Here is a 17,437-nt window from a genome sequence, read left to right on the forward strand (position 1 = left end):
TCTGTATGATATCTATTACACAGCCAAGAGTGCCAAAGAACTCTGGGACATCCTAGATAGCAAATATGGTCTTGATGATGCTGGGGTAAAGAGGTTCAAGGCCTCCGACTTCAATAAGTTTAGGATGGTGGACTCAAAGCCTATGAATGACCAAATTCATGAATTTGAAACCCTGATCCACCAGCTTAGGGCTAATGGAACCAATTTGGATGAATCATTCCAGGTAGCCTGTCTGATAGATAAACTACCTACTTCCTGGTCTGATTTTGCCAAGACCCTGAGCCATACCCAAGAAGTTCTCACCCTAACCCAAGTCTTGAACTCCATTAGGATTGAAGAGCAGCACAGGCTCAGGAGTAATACCTCTACTGGACCCAAGAATAATGTATATAATGTAGAGGCCCCTCCTAAGAAAAATCAGAACCGACCCTTTCGTAAGAATTTTAAAAAGAAACCCTACAACCCTAGAAACCCTAACCACCACTACAATAGGAAACCTATTCAATCCCAGGAGCAGAAGAAAAAGAAAGAGGAAGGTGGTGCTCGTTTCTGTTATGTGTATGGTCGGACCAACCATTTGTCTTCCCAATGCTTCTATAAGAAGACTGCACCTCTTCAATCTAAGAAGAAGGGTCCACACACAACCAGTGCTCAAGTCAACATGGTGACTTCCGGCGCTGTCTCCTCTGAGATAGCTTTCAGGTCTGTTTTCTTCACTCCTAAAGTTAACATGACTTTACAAGCACTTAATTGGTGGATTGATACCGGAGCTGGTATTCATATTTGTTCGGATCGCTCCTGGTTTTCTTCTTACCAGATCTCAAGTGGAGGAGTTGTGATCATGGCAAACAGCTCAGAGGCACATGTGCTAGGAGTAGGACGTGTGGACTTAAAGCTTACCTCTGGAAAAGTCCTGTCACTACACGGCGTCCAACATGTTCCAGTTGTTAGAAGAAACCTCATTAGTGGTTTCTTGCTTGTCCAGCAAGGCTTTCGTCTTGTCTTTGAGTCCAATAAGGTTGTAATTTCTCATGGTGTAATGTTTATTGGAAAAGGATTCCTTAGTGAAGGATTGTTCAAGTTGAATGTAATAGCTCCTTCAATAAATGAAAATCCTTTGATTATGAATATAGAACCCCCTTTTATTTGGCATGGTAGATTAGGTCATGTAAATTATAATTCAATTAAGCAACTTATGAACCTAAATCTAATACCAAAAAGTGATCTTAAGAATCATGAGAAATGTCAAATTTGTGTAGAAGCTAAACTTCCTAGGAAGCCTTTTAAATCCGTTAATAGGGATTCAGATCTATTAGAGTTGATCCATAGTGATATTTGTGACTCTAGTAGAACTTCTAGAGGAGGTAACAAATATTTTGTGACCTTCATAGATGATCTATCCAAATTCTGTTATATCTATCTAATTAAAACCAAGGATGAGGTGCTCAGCAAATTTAAAATATTTAAGATTGAAGCTGAGAACCAACAAGAAAAGAAAATTAAAATTCTTACATCAGATCGGGGAGGTGAATATACATCCAATGATATAACTCAATTTTGTGGAGATCATGGAATCATTCATGAAGTGACTGCACCCTATTCTCCCCAATCAAATGGAGTAGCAGAAAGGAAGAATAGGACTTTAATGGATATGGTGAACTCCATGCTTATAAACTCAGGAGTGCCAGAAAATTTGTGGGGGGAAGCTCTTGTTTCAGCTTGTTATATCCTTAATAGGATTCCCTCTAAAAATAATGATCTAACCCCATATGAAGTTTGGAAACATAGAAAACCTAATCTTAGCTATTTAAAAGTGTGGGTGTGCTTGGCAAAAGTAAAAATACCTGATTTTAAGAGAAAGAAAATAGGGCATAAAACAGCGGATGCCATATTCATAGGTTATGCAGCCAATAGTAATGCCAATAGATTTCTGGTGATAAGTTCAGAAGTAAATGATATTAGTAACAACACTATCATAGAAGCCAGAGATGCAACATATTTTGAAGATACCTTTCCACTTAAGACTAGAGTAGATAGCGGTATAGCTAGTAGCTCTAGTAGAATAAGGACAAGAGAAATAGAAGCAGAAGCAGAACCTAGGAGAAGTAAAAGATCCAGGGTAGAGAAAATATTTGGAGATAATTTTTATACCTTCCTAATAGAAGACTCTCCAACTACCTTTGAGGACGCAATGAAATCTTTGGATTCACCTTTTTGGAGAGAAGCTGTGGACAATGAGATGCAATCAATTATCCAAAACCATACTTGGAAATTGACTGATCTTCCTCCTGGTTGTAAAACAATAGGATGCAAATGGATCTTTAAGAAGAAACTTAGGCCTGATGGCTCTGTAGATAAATTTAAGGCTAGATTAGTTGCCAAGGGTTTTACTCAGAGACCTGGTGTAGATTTCTTTGATGTTTATGCACCTGTAGCTAGGATTACTACTATTAGGATCCTTATAGCATTAGCCTCTATTCATAAATTAGTGATTCATCAGATGGATCTTAAGACAGTTTTTCTAAATGGAGACTTAAATGAAGAAATTTATATGGACCAGCCAGAGGGATTTAAAATCTCAGGCCAAGAAAATAAAGTTTGCAGACTACTCAGATCTCTTTATGGTCTTAAACAAGCACCCAAGCAATGGCACTTGAAATTTGATGAAACCATACTGATATTTGGATTTGAAATCAATAGTACAGACGAATGTGTATACCACAAGAGAGTTGGACACAAATTTGTGATCTTGTACCTCTATGTAGATGATATACTGATCTTTGGGACAGATCTTCCACTACAAAAGAAAGAAGCAAAGTCGACGCTTCAATGCCGACGCTATGGAAAAGCATCGGCAAATTTGGCCTCCCCTTGTACTTTTGCCGATGCTTATCATAAGCGTCGGCAATTCAAAGGAATAAACGACGCTTTTAAGCGTCGTCATAGTCCATATTTCCAACTCACACTCGGAAGCGTGGGAATTGGTTATAGGGCGACGCTATTACGCGTCGTTGTTCTTCCAGACCTACAACGACGCGTTGTTCTTCCAGACCTACAACGACGCTTATAAGCGTCGTCGAATGCGAGCACACCACCCTAACCCAGCGACCGACCCCGATCGAGCCCTTATTTCTCCTCTCCGGCGCTGCTCGAGCTTCCGTGTTCACTTCCGTCTTGCTCCTCTCCGGTGCCGGCCGTCCGACTCCAACCCCTTCTCCTCCTCCCTCCTCTCCGGCGCCGACCGACCGACCAACCGAGGTATTTTTCTCCTCCTCTCTGTGCTCCCTTCTTCTCGCTTGTTCTCCTCCTTCTCCGCCTCCTTCTGCAAAGCTTCTGTGTTGCCGAACGACCGACCCCAGGGCCTTTGAGAGGAAACAAAGGGGAAGCTGGTGAAGCGCCCCTGGATTCGGTTCTTCGTACCATATCCAGAAAAAAATTCCATTATGGAAAAGAAAGAAAAGAAAAGGGGATTCCTCTCTAGGGTTTCAAGTTGGGACGGTAGCAGCCTTTAATTTTAGGGTTTTTTGGGCCACGGTAAGGGTATCGTTTGCTCTCACTTCGCTGCTCCCTGCATTCCCATACCCAATCTCACCTCTTATTCTTCACCCCTTCTTCCTCCCTTCTTTCAATCTTCGCAGGGTTACAGTGGATCGATCCAGAGGCGTCACCAGTGGCTGGATTCTGAAGCTAATTACCACATCGGAGCTGTTGGGGAACAAGGGTTAAGATTTTGGAACAGATTAACGGCGTTGAGATCCGAGTTTGAAGCTCGCGAGCCGTTGTCTTCTCTGATCTCAGGTATGCACTTCTTTCTTAGGCAAATGATGTTTCTCGGTTTTTCTGAGGATTTTAATCGGGAAAGTATCGGGTTCCCTGTTGTTCATTCATGTAGTTCAAATATTTTTTGTCCATTGAAATTAATATGAGTTATTTTTGGAAATATATGGGGGAATAGGTGTTAAGAGTTTTTTGTGTCCTGAAATACTGATGGGAATCTTGATTATAATTGCTGCTATGTGGAACAGTAAAAATAATGTATCTTGTTATATGGTAAAAGTGAGGAGCTTGAGGTCTAGCTTACTCCTTTTTTGTTCTCATATCAGGGATTGATTAAGCTTTTCTATTTGTAAAATTCCTGTCCTTCGAATTCTGGTTTAGAGCCGGATGAGGCGTTTCCCTGGTTGTGGGAAGACCGATTCAATTCCGAGAGTGATTTATTTTCTGGTTGGCTGTGTATGAGCTGCAGATGCGTCTGAAATTTTGACTGCAGGATGCGGTCCAAGTTATGTTCCGCCCCGGCTGTAAAATTGATCTCATTAGATGTTGTTAGGGCTTCAAGTTTGATTCTAGGGCACAAAAAGGTATCTGAGTTTGTGGGATCTAGATCTCTAATTTTGAGTTGTACTGTTGAAGATTGAAGCAGGTTATTGGTTGGGTTGGCGAAAGTATAGAGTTGGCCTTGTGGGTATATAAGCTGGTCGAGATGGCTCATCTCATAGTGCGTTTGGCAGGTTCTGAAATTTGCTGTGAACAGCGTGAAAGAGTAGAAAGAATAGTTTCTTTTGTGGGTTTGCAGGTTTTGATGTTTGGAGCATTATCATGCATTTGAAGGGAGATGGAGAAGGCATAGATGTCTAGGTCCTCTATGAGCTTGTTGGCAGGGACAAATGGGTCGAAGTGGCGGTCGGAAAGAAAGCTGGACTTGCAAATGAGGATGGGAGAGGGGTTGAGTTGAAGAGTTTGTGAGGGGATTAGGGGTAAGACAGAAGGTTTCTTGTATATGATTTCTCATAGATCAACCAAGCAAGCTGAAGGAATGTTACTTTCAGAAACTCTTATAGATTTTTTTCAAATGAAGTGCATCCAAAAAAATATTCTGTTTTATGCTATAGTACTCTATTTCATATTACAGAGCATTGGTATTGGAAGACAGGAAGTGTAGATGTTAAGAAACAGGAGAGAAAAACATCAAAGCTGGAAAGGTGGATACAGGTTATAAATGATGAAGGGGAAAACACACATTATTGGATTTTTCTTAACTATATGTGTGGGTCTGTTGGGCCTTTGGTAGAAAACTAGCCTTATTCAAGTTGACTATGTGGCATCCTTAATTATTCTCGTTTTCAAGACCTTATTAGTAATGTTTTGCCATGTCGATGAGCATTTCAGAGATCTCCCTTGGAGGGAGTGATAAGGACTGTTTGATTGCATTTATTTATATAGCAGGATTACTTTTTTCAAGATAAGTCAAGGGCCATCAAGACCAAACTAAAAGTCTTTTAGCATTGCACATTGCAGTACGGTACAAGTACTGCTGAGCCTTTGGTAAGTAGGAATTACACTGTTTATAGCAACAAGTAAATGCTACGGATATAATTTGCTTGAAAGTGATCGCAAGTTCAAAAGCTTTAACAGGTATAGGGATTTTAAGTTTGAGAAATGATTTTGAAAAACTAAATGACTAGATGATTAGGACTAGGTTTAATGTGCACAATGGTGTCAGTTCAATTTTAGCCGGACCTTTGCCTGTGGTGAAGAACCTATCTTAGCTTCTTTGTCCTAAACCAGCTACACTGAGATTGTAAGTTTGCTTTATGATGTCAAGGAATGCATACCAAAAAAATGTGGTCCAGGCTTCCAAATATGAATATATGATAAAACTTGCTGACACTGGAGACAAAAAGATTGCCTATGCTTCTTATTTTCTTACTCGTTTTTGCTGAATGCATTTTTGATTATTTTGTTATGCCCTTATATCATTTAGTCCCTTCAATTTTGTATTGCCCTTCTTTATGTTGATACAGTAATAAAACCTAACATTTCACTTTTCTAGCCAATGATGAATTCAAGTAAATTTTTTTTCTTACCCATGTTTAATCGAAAGAATTTTGATTATTTTGTCATGCCCTTATATCATCTAAATCCTTCAATTTTGTATAGGCCGAAAGCTTAATTTGGTATGAGAAAATTGAACTTCGATCACAAAGAAGCAGTACATAATAAGTATGCAAATCAGACCTGAAGGCATAAAAAATATAATGAAAAAAAAGGATAAATCTCAGCAACTTATCCCCAAAGTAACAAATTTTCGAGCTATTTTCTAATATATAAAATAATATAAATAAATTATTTTCTCCTCTAAATATTGTCTGACTAACATTTATTCAAAAAAAAAAAGCAGATTTTCGGGTTGCCTTCCCTACCCCCCCCAAACAACAGTGTAAACCAATTATTCCCTCTGCTTTGCTTGTGGTGAAGAACCTATCTTAGCTTCTTTGTCCTAAACCAGCTACACTGAGATTGTAAGTTTGCTTTATGATGTCAAGGAATGCATACCAAAAAAATGTGGTCCAGGCTTCCAAATATGAATATATGATAAAACTTGCTGACACTGGAGACAAAAAGATTGCCTATGCTTCTTATTTCACCTCGAAAGGATTTCACTGGAGGGTACAACGCAAGATGAGATTTTGGTCCTCAAATTTTGAGGTATTTTCCTCTTATACCAAGATTGAAAAGGATGTTTGCATCACCGAAGACGGCTTCCTCGATGAGATGGCATGACGAAGGCCGTACAAAGGATGGAATGTTACGATACCCAGCGGATATCACTTAGCGGCGGAAGCTAAACTTGGTGGCCCGGTTCACTAACGATGGATGTATCCTATTGAGAGGTGATTTTTCTAAACTCTAATATAATTATTTAATAATCAGTTTGATTTTGATATTTATTTTAAAAATTTATTGTTGAAGGTTTCTTATGCGCTTAAAAGATTATGTACGCAATCGAGCCTATCCCGAGGGCTCGATTGCTGAAGGATATATTGCTGAGGAGTGTTTGACATTTTGTTCGAGATATCTTGAAGGTGTTGAAACGGTTTTCAATCGACCTCAAAGAAATTGTGATATCATAGAGAATGCAGATGTTTACAAGTTCTCATCTGGCGGAAGAGTTTTGGGAAAAGTTGAAAGTGTTGTTCTTGACCAGAAATCGTTGGCACAGGCACATCACTATGTCTTACTTCATAGTAATATAATATCCGAGTCTCGCAGGTTAGTACGGTTAATTGAAATCTAAATTTACTGTCATGTCAGGAGAATGCAATATTGGTATTTAATTAAAGATAACCTTGATCGTGCAGAGAATTTTTAATAGCTCAGCGAAGTCTCAACCATAACATTCGTCCTACACCAAGGATTGAGCAACGATGGTTGGTTGAGTTATTTCCAGAATGGCTTTTCAAACAGGTTAGATGTCTAATATATAAAGCTTTTTTTTAAATTTTATAGAGAGAAATTAATCATTTCTTCTTTAATTCTTTTTAGGTACCAATGATGATGGAGAGGAATTGTTCCGAGGAGTTAATAGTCATTGCTTGAGGTTCGAATAATATTGTTAACAGATATGGTGGGTTCATTAAAAATGGTTTTAAATTTCATCCTAAAGAGCGTGAGAAATTTAGAAAAACCCAAAATAGTGGGGTTATGGTTGAGGCAGATGGAAAAAATTATTATGGTGCTCTAATAGATATTTATGAGCTGGATTATTATGGAAATTTTAAGGTAGTATTATTTCGATGTGATTGGGTGGATATAAACTCACCTAGAGGTTTGAGGCAAGACATAAATGGATTCACACTTGTAAATTTTTCAAGGTTGATACATACTGGTGTGTTATTGAAAGATGATCCATTTGTTTTTTCATCTCAAGCTCGACAAGTATTTTTTGTGCAAGACTCAAAAGATAAAAATTGGTCTCTCGTTATTAAGACGAAACCTAGGGACTTGTATGATATGGAAAAAAGGTTGGAAGAGGAGGACGATGATACTTATACTCAGTGTATGCCTTATAATGTTGTGCCAACTGATGAAGTAAATGCGCCAATGAGTTTGATTAGGATGGATGTTGAATGAGAATGTAGTTTCATAATGGTAAGTAAAATTTATGAAGCATACGTTGAATGAGTTATTATATTCTCTTTTATTAGCCCTTTATTTAGTATAAATTTATCATTTAACCAGATATTGATTCTTTTTTGTACATACCAGGTAACAATATGCCCCAAGGGAGGCGATTTAGAGATGTGGAGTTCCAGCATTCTCAGGTGGGATCTACTTCTGAGCAGTCCCAGCAGCCATATGAGCACCAGCAGCACGAGTCAGGATCTCAGCGCGAGCCTTCTGCTGATTGTCCGGAGGATGAGCTCCGGATCTAGGGTAATTCGATTTAAAGTTCATATTTTATGTTCATATTTGTCTTCAACTTTTTAAGGCATTTTATTTAATTTGAATAGATGGACAAGGGACAGTGAGGACGAGACGGGGACCCACTCAAGCAAAGGATGTGTGGAAGCTTCCTCCGGGTGAGAAGATCATCATCCGATGCAACGAATTGGGGCAGCCCATCAATAGAGCTGGAAGTCTTCTATCAAGCTTTTTAGGATCGGTTGCACGCAAGGGTCAACTGTGTCCGCTCAACTATACGAAGTGGAATGACATGCTTCCTTCGTATAAGGTTGAGCTTCTTAGACTCATACAGGTAATAAATTGAATTTGTTCTTTTTAATTTGACACCTCCTGCATATTAATTTGCTTACTACCATGATTTTACTTTTGAGGTTTAATATTATTATAACATTCTGTATCTTGTTGTAGGGTAAGTTTGTACTCCCTCCAGAGAGCCATGATTGGGTGCTAAAGTCCCTCAACCGCAAATGGAAAGAATATAAAGCAAAATTGAAGACGGACTTCAAGCGTGAGGGTATGACAGAGGAGGAGGTTGCTCGTGTGACTCCTCCTGATGTATACCCTCAGCAGTGGAGGGAGCTTGTTCACTACTGGTTTTCTGAAAAAGGACAGGTCACGTATATTGTTTCAATATCTTATATTATCTTTATTATTAATATAGATTGCAAATATATACATTGAATAATATTATACTGTGTGCTTTTATTTTGGCAGACATATTCTAATATTGGTAGAGCTGCACGAGCATCTCAAGCAGTTCCTCATACTTTAGGCTCGAAGAGTTATGCGAGACGTAGAAATGAATTCATAAGTTTGTTTGAAACTATTTGAAACTCTACTAACATATAGCACGTATCATGATATATAGTTTGGCAATATACTTTCCGTATGTGTAGATAGTAGAGCATGGAAGGGAGCCTGGTGAGGTAGAGTTTTATAAGATGACCCACACTCACCGAGATGGCAGCTTTGTCCGGGACGAGTCGAGAGATATAGTTGTATGTATTCATTTTTTATTTGATCATAATTATTTTATTAATTTTACTTCCTTTAAATTATTAATGTGACTGTTTATTTTTTTGAGAGAGATATAGGAAAGAGCTACAAATCTCATTTCAGAGCGCGTCGGGGAGTCATCATCATCCGACGCGGCCAGTCGCGTCGAGGCTCAGGTCTATGCAGAATTGATGGGCCCAGAACGTTATGGACGCGTGAGGGGTTACGGTATCGGAGTTACCCCCACTCAGCTGTCTGCAGTGAGCCGATATACCCAAGATGCCAGACAAGGTACTAGCACTGCAGAGGTTTGTAGTTTGAAGACAGAGATGGCACAGATAAAGCAGTCATATGAGACAAGGATAGAGGAGATGAGGCAGAGTCATATGACTGATATGGCAGAGTTGAAGCAGAGCCAAGAGTTGAAGATATAATCTTTGCAGGATCAGCTTGACCATATTTCATCTTTTTTGCAGAGATTTGCTCCTCCGGTACATAACTAAATATATTTGAATATTTTATATAATTATAATGTATTCTTGTATGAGCGTGATGACTTTCGTATTTTTAGTTTCTAAAGTATTTTTTTTCTTGTAGGTTGCTGATACTTCATCTACTCGTAGAGATGATGATGCCGTCGACTCTTGATACATCGTAGATTGTGTACTTACGATTTTGAGATGAATGTTTTTAGATTGTTTTAAATTTTTTTTTGATACTTACCTCAATTTCCAAAATACGATTATGCCAGAACTTTGATAAGTATAGATCTTGGAAAGGACTTTAATTAGTATGTTCTATGTTGACTTGACAGGAACATGGTTTCCAAAATCTTATGTATAACAATTAGTTTGTAGAGTTTCCTCTGAAGATATTCCTCTGTTCTTTTGTTCCTTTCTATTCCTCATGAGAGTATGATGCATTTCTTTTGTTCCTTCTATTCCTTGTAAATTGGATATATGACTTATGAAAGTTGGATTATGATTGTCACGCCCCGGATCCGGATCCGTGACACGGCCGTGCTATTGCCGACTACCGCCCACAATAGCACGCAGCCTCATACCTGGGAAATAGGGTAGTCAAACCAACCAAATCTTTTCATATGAAAGCATTCTTAGTACAACATGCTGGTCAGTACCCAAATACAGAGCTTCTACGTAGTTTATATACACAAAAGTATATACTTGCTTTACCCCAAAAGAAAGAAGCGCTAATACCAAATTAACGTGTCTCTGGCAGCTATCAGTGGTGAGGATCTGAAAGAAAAAAGTAAATAAACGGATATGAGCTACACGGCTCAGTAAGTAATCCTGCATAATCCTACCGGATCAACCAGTAGACTAAACATGTAAATCAGGGTTTTGAGAAGCTGACATGCATGTTTATCTAATAATCATCATGGCATAATAAGTATGCGATTTAAACAAAGCAGTAGTGCAAATCACAACAATTTTCATAATATATGCATATGAAACCGTGCCCCGGCATGCCGTGGTCCATTCTCTCGGATGCTACTGCGAAGTCAGACTCGACCACTGGCGGGGCCAGCTCAGTTACTATTCAGCCACTGGCGGGGCAGCTCAGTTACTATTCAGCCACTGGCGGGGCAGGCCCAATTCCAATTCAGCCACTGGCGGGGCAGGCTCAGTTACTATTCAGCCACTGGCGGGGCAGCTCAGTTACTATTCAGCCACTGGCGGGGCAGCTCAGTTACTATTCAGCCACTGGCGGCTCAGTCATTCTCAGTAGCATCTTTGAGCCCATTATAGTGCCTCTGGGGCTAGCTAAGACTTTATAAACTTACATGCATGATTAAAATATCAATATCATCAGGTTGCATACATAGCCATAGCTTCTGGGATCATGCAAGTTACTTATGCATTGTAACATATCATGCATGAAACATATGTACTTAAAATAAATGCTTAGGAAAACATTAATAACATGACATGATCCATAATAGGATTAGAACAGGTTACTTACATTCTTCACTAATCATGCATACAATTCAAATTGTATAAAAAACACTGGTTCATCTTATAAAACGTATTACAAGATCTACGATAGGATTAAGACAGATTACTTACATACATGATTCACAACAAGATTAAAACCAGTTACTTACTTTCTTCACAAATCATGTATACAATTCAAATTGTATGAAAAACACTGGTTCATCTTATAAAATGTAATACAGGATCTACGATAAGATTAAGGCAGATTACTTACATACATGATTCACAACAAGATTAAAACCAGTTACTTACTTTCTTCGCAAATCATGTATACAATTCAAATTGTATGAAAAACACTGGTTCATCTTATAAAATGTAATACAGGATCTACGATAAGATTAAGGCAGATTACTTACATCAATTCGCTTTCCAAATTGCTCAAGTCCAGGTGACAAATCCTTAATCACCTAAAACAACATAATAGGGATTACATTATTCCCTATTTATTTATTATAAAATCTCTTAGTTCATCATATTATGAATTTACTTGCTTGGATCCCATCCAAGGATTTAGCCCAAGTCCAATTTGAAGCCTTTGGGGTTCGATTTAAAACCAGATTGGGTCTGCTGGAACTAACTCAATTTAATTGGGTTCGGACCCAAATCAATTTGGGCTTAATTCGGTTCGGATTTGACCCAATTTGCAGTTTGGGCTCGTCCAGACTTAGCCCAATTTAATTAGGCTCGGGTTCAGGTTCAATTGGCTAAATCAATTTCTTATTATTGGGCTTAACGGGTTTCGGACCCGAACCCGATTCCGGCCCGTTAACCCACTCTTTTCTTTTCTCTTCTCTTTTTCTTTCTTTTCTTTTCTTTTTCTTTTTCTTTTCTTTTCTCTTTTTTTTTTCCTTTTTCTTTTCTTCTCTTCTCTTCTCCTTTTTCTTTTCTTCTCCTTCCCGAAGCTTCCTCCCCTCCTCCTCTCTTTCCTTCCTTCTCTCCCGATCTCCCCCTTCCTCTCTTCTCCGACGATGGCAGGACGGCGAGCGGAGGGGAGGATGGCGAGCGGAGGGAGACGGCCCACGACCGGCGGCGTCCGCGGCCAAGCCCCGCGGCATCCCCGGCCGAGCCCGCGGCCGAGCTCTTGGCTTCCCCGGCCGAGCCCGCGGCCGAGCTCTCGGCTTCCCCGGCCGAGCCCGCACCGGCGACGCTCACGGCCGTACACGGCAAGTCCCCTCCTCCTCTCCTTTCTCTCTCTCTCCTTGGTTCCGATCGGAAGCCCTAGCCATTTCGGCCGGTCCTCCGGTCTTCTTCTTCTCCTCCGGCCGGATCTACGGCCTCTTCCTCCTCTCTCTTTCTTTCTTTCTTTCTTTTCTTTGGTCCTTCCCTCCGGCACCACCCCCTATTCTCTCTCTCTCTCACTCCCAAACCCTCTCTCTTCCTCTCTCCATTCTTCCCCTGTGAAGGAAGAAGGGGGTTTTGGGAGGGCCGAGCCACAGTCGGCAGTGCCACGGCCGAGCTCGCGGCGTCCACAGCCGCGCCTGCGGCTGAGCCCACGACCGCGCCTGCGGCCGATGCCCGCGGCCACACACGGGTGAGTCCCCTCTTCCCTCTCTCCTTCTTCTTCTTTCTTTCATTTTCTTTTCTTTCCTCCCTTCTTCTTCTTCACTGAGACCCCCTATCCCACTGAAGAAGAAGAAGGGGAATGGACTCCGGCCGACTGCAGCCCCCTACCGAGAGCCGGCAGTGACTGCAACTGAGGTCCATGGAGTCCCTCCTCTATTTTTATTTTGGTAACAGGAGCTTACCATTTCCGGGGATGACCTGCGGTGCCTCCTCTCCAACACCTCTGCCGACTTAGGGGTTCCTCCTTCCTCTTGGAGCTTCCGGGCTCTCTCTCTTTCTCTCGTTCGGTGTTTAGGGGGTCTGTCATTTTGGGGTTGCCGGCATAGGCTTAAAGGACTGTTTAAGGATGAGACCCCCTCTGAGAGGTCCCTTCCCTCTCCATTCCTCCATACCTCGGGACTGGCCGCCGCCCCCCTTGTCTCCGGCGCGCCGGCAGCGGCTGTCAGCAGGGGTGAGGGTCACCCCTCCCTGTCGGTCTTATCCCTTCGTTTTTATTATTTTTTTATTTCAATCCTTATACAGCACTGCCCACAGTGGAATTTGGGCCCAACCCTTAACTGGGCCCATTTCTTATTGGGCCTAGTAGGTTCTGGGCCCGGACATTACATCCTACCCCCCTTAAAATAAATTTCGTCCTCGAAATTAAACATACCCTAGGTTCTGGTTTTCAAAAGTAGTCAACCATTGAGTCATCCTCTAGTTCTCGGTTAGTCTCCCTCTTAAAATGCTTGCTGATAAGATTTTGGCAAAATCATGGCACCTCAAAACTTGAACCTTTCCATCTATGACACGTAGGAGTTCTTTGATCTCTTTCAAAAGAGGACTAATCTTCCTGCCTTAGATTTTAAATGCTATGATTCTTGGCCCAAGAAATTAATTGCTCTCGATTAAGTCCACACAACGGTCGTAATCGGGTTAATAGAAATAGGTGAGAGCATTAGCATCACATACTTTTCATAATCTATAATCTTCTTTCTTCTCTTAACCTTGCCTACAATTTTATGATCAACTTTTATCCTAGCAAAACTTCAAACCCCTTTTAGATAGGTAGATCGAAGATGTCATAGCTAGGAGTAGGGAACATTTCAGGTCTAAGCCCAACCAAGGCACCATCCATCCGTTAATACTAAATTTAAGATGCTCAAAATCTTCCAGGAATTGCCACAGTAGAAAAAACTCACTGGTGAAATTATATAGCTCTCTCTCCAGATTATTCATAGAATCAACATCTTAATTCTGAATAAGAAGATCAAGTTTCTTTGTCCAAGTATCAACTGCTCTCGATTACCCGATCTATCACAAGATTAGATCATAAACAACTTCAATCCACCCTTGATAGTTATTCATCAAAGTCAATTGACAACCTTAATTTCTTTCAATCAGATGGAGGGTTGATATTAATTAAAGAAACTCAAGCTTCAAGTTTAGGAGGACGGAGGTTTATATCAGCATATTCCAGATCTGAGATCAAAATTGATGATCCGTTAATTCTAGTCTCGAGATGCTAAGAATTTCTTAGCATGACATAAAACTGGAGAATTTAAGGTAGCACAGCGATATCCCAAAAAATCCGATCATTTTCTTTTCATTTATCAAGGAAAATCCTACTACAGAAGAAAACAGATCAAATCTTTTATTATTACAACTTTCCGAATCAATGGAATAATACTACAGACCAACTTAGAGAACTAATTCAGCCCACTATGTTTTCGCTGCGCACTCTGATTCAAAACATCATTTTTTTTTTTTTTTTTTTGAATTCATTAATAACTTTTGATCGCCATACTATTTGTCTACCAACAGAACTATTTAATCCTTCATATGTATTTGCACTTCAAATCTTTCCTCCATCTAGATCATATGTTACTTAGCTAGAACTTCCTTTTACCTTTTCATGAACGAGTAAAGAAAGGGTATCCCAACATAAGATCCCCTTAAATAAATAACAATGCTTTAAATAAATTTTTACATTTTCAGCGACTTCATTCATATAAAATGAGCCAAAAATATTCTTCAAGATTGGAAATTATCCCAGAATTTACTAAATGACTTTCAATCAAAATACCAATCTTGCATTGTAATTTGAAAAGATCTAATATGTCACATTCCAAGTAAACAAAGGAGAAACTCTTAAATGTCATTCTCAGATATATTTTCTTTCTATACAATAGTTTCATGCATAATTGTCATACCGATTTTAACCTCGAAGAATATAAAAGCTTTCCTTGTCCAAGCCTTAAACAACTTATGAATGAACCCTATCTTGCCATCAAAATAATTAACTTCAAACTAGAAGTATTATCCACAGTATCCGGTATCAAGTTAAACTTCCAAAATCACCTATATACTGATACACCAATAATCACCATGTACCTTAATATTCCATAGCTAGTACTCCACTTTATATCAGTCAAAATATACTTTAATCATAATCCAAAATACAAATTACTCCATCGAGAAATCTCCAAACTAGCTTATTTTTATTTTGGCATGGCTCGTTAGCATTCTGATTCAAAACACCAAAATCCTTAGTAGTCTTAAATCTTAAACTCTGATATCATACCTGTCACAATCATGCCCCGAGAATGATTTTGTATTAGCCTTAACTTCTTTCTTTTTGTTGCTCATTGTCGTCTATCAAAATATTTATGTCAAGCAATTTTCGTGACTGACCGATGATGCAACCAATAAAATCTTTTCTTTCTTTCCAATTATACGGAATTTCACTAAATGAGATTTAACTACCTCTGCCCTTATTAAAATTTGAAAAATTTTTTACTCATGATTAACCTATTGCTCTGATACCACGAAAATGTCACGCCCCGGATCCGGATCCGTGACACGGCCGTGCTATTGCCGACTACCGCCCACAATAGCACGCAGCCTCATACCTGGGAAATAGGGTAGTCAAACCAACCAAATCTTTTCATATGAAAGCATTCTTAGTACAACATGCTGGTCAGTACCCAAATACAGAGCTTCTACGTAGTTTATATACACAAAAGTATATACTTGCTTTACCCCAAAAGAAAGAAGCGCTAATACCAAATTAACGTGTCTCTGGCAGCTATCAGTGGTGAGGATCTGAAAGAAAAAAGTAAATAAACGGATATGAGCTACACGGCTCAGTAAGTAATCCTGCATAATCCTACCGGATCAACCAGTAGACTAAACATGTAAATCAGGGTTTTGAGAAGCTGACATGCATGTTTATCTAATAATCATCATGGCATAATAAGTATGCGATTTAAACAAAGCAGTAGTGCAAATCACAACAATTTTCATAATATATGCATATGAAACCGTGCCCCGGCATGCCGTGGTCCATTCTCTCGGATGCTACTGCGAAGTCAGACTCGACCACTGGCGGGGCCAGCTCAGTTACTATTCAGCCACTGGCGGGGCAGCTCAGTTACTATTCAGCCACTGGCGGGGCAGGCCCAATTCCAATTCAGCCACTGGCGGGGCAGGCTCAGTTACTATTCAGCCACTGGCGGGGCAGCTCAGTTACTATTCAGCCACTGGCGGGGCAGCTCAGTTACTATTCAGCCACTGGCGGCTCAGTCATTCTCAGTAGCATCTTTGAGCCCATTATAGTGCCTCTGGGGCTAGCTAAGACTTTATAAACTTACATGCATGATTAAAATATCAATATCATCAGGTTGCATACATAGCCATAGCTTCTGGGATCATGCAAGTTACTTATGCATTGTAACATATCATGCATGAAACATATGTACTTAAAATAAATGCTTAGGAAAACATTAATAACATGACATGATCCATAATAGGATTAGAACAGGTTACTTACATTCTTCACTAATCATGCATACAATTCAAATTGTATAAAAAACACTGGTTCATCTTATAAAACGTATTACAAGATCTACGATAGGATTAAGACAGATTACTTACATACATGATTCACAACAAGATTAAAACCAGTTACTTACTTTCTTCACAAATCATGTATACAATTCAAATTGTATGAAAAACACTGGTTCATCTTATAAAATGTAATACAGGATCTACGATAAGATTAAGGCAGATTACTTACATACATGATTCACAACAAGATTAAAACCAGTTACTTACTTTCTTCACAAATCATGTATACAATTCAAATTGTATGAAAAACACTGGTTCATCTTATAAAATGTAATACAGGATCTACGATAAGATTAAGGCAGATTACTTACATCAATTCGCTTTCCAAATTGCTCAAGTCCAGGTGACAAATCCTTAATCACCTAAAACAACATAATAGGGATTACATTATTCCCTATTTATTTATTATAAAATCTCTTAGTTCATCATATTATGAATTTACTTGCTTGGATCCCATCCAAGGATTTAGCCCAAGTCCAATTTGAAGCCTTTGGGGTTCGATTTAAAACCAGATTGGGTCTGCTGGAACTAACTCAATTTAATTGGGTTCGGACCCAAATCAATTTGGGCTTAATTCGGTTCGGATTTGACCCAATTTGCAGTTTGGGCTCGTCCAGACTTAGCCCAATTTAATTAGGCTCGGGTTCAGGTTCAATTGGCTAAATCAATTTCTTATTATTGGGCTTAACGGGTTTCGGACCCGAACCCGATTCCGGCCCGTTAACCCA

The 17,437-nt window shown here is 39.6% G+C and overlaps 1 long non-coding RNA gene across 1 annotated transcript; it reads left to right on the forward strand.

The window, feature by feature from the left end:
- The first annotated feature begins 9,692 nt into the window (after nucleotides 1–9,692).
- LOC103700132 lies at nucleotides 9,693–10,104 on the forward strand. The gene is made up of 2 exons (XR_005511295.1): nucleotides 9,693–9,734; nucleotides 9,841–10,104. It is a non-coding gene; the product is annotated as an uncharacterized LOC103700132 (long non-coding RNA).
- Nucleotides 10,105–17,437: the final 7,333 nt, after the last annotated feature.

Source organism: Phoenix dactylifera, chromosome 4, assembly GCF_009389715.1.
Source record: "Phoenix dactylifera cultivar Barhee BC4 chromosome 4, palm_55x_up_171113_PBpolish2nd_filt_p, whole genome shotgun sequence".
Classification (NCBI taxonomy): domain Eukaryota; kingdom Viridiplantae; phylum Streptophyta; class Magnoliopsida; order Arecales; family Arecaceae; genus Phoenix; species Phoenix dactylifera.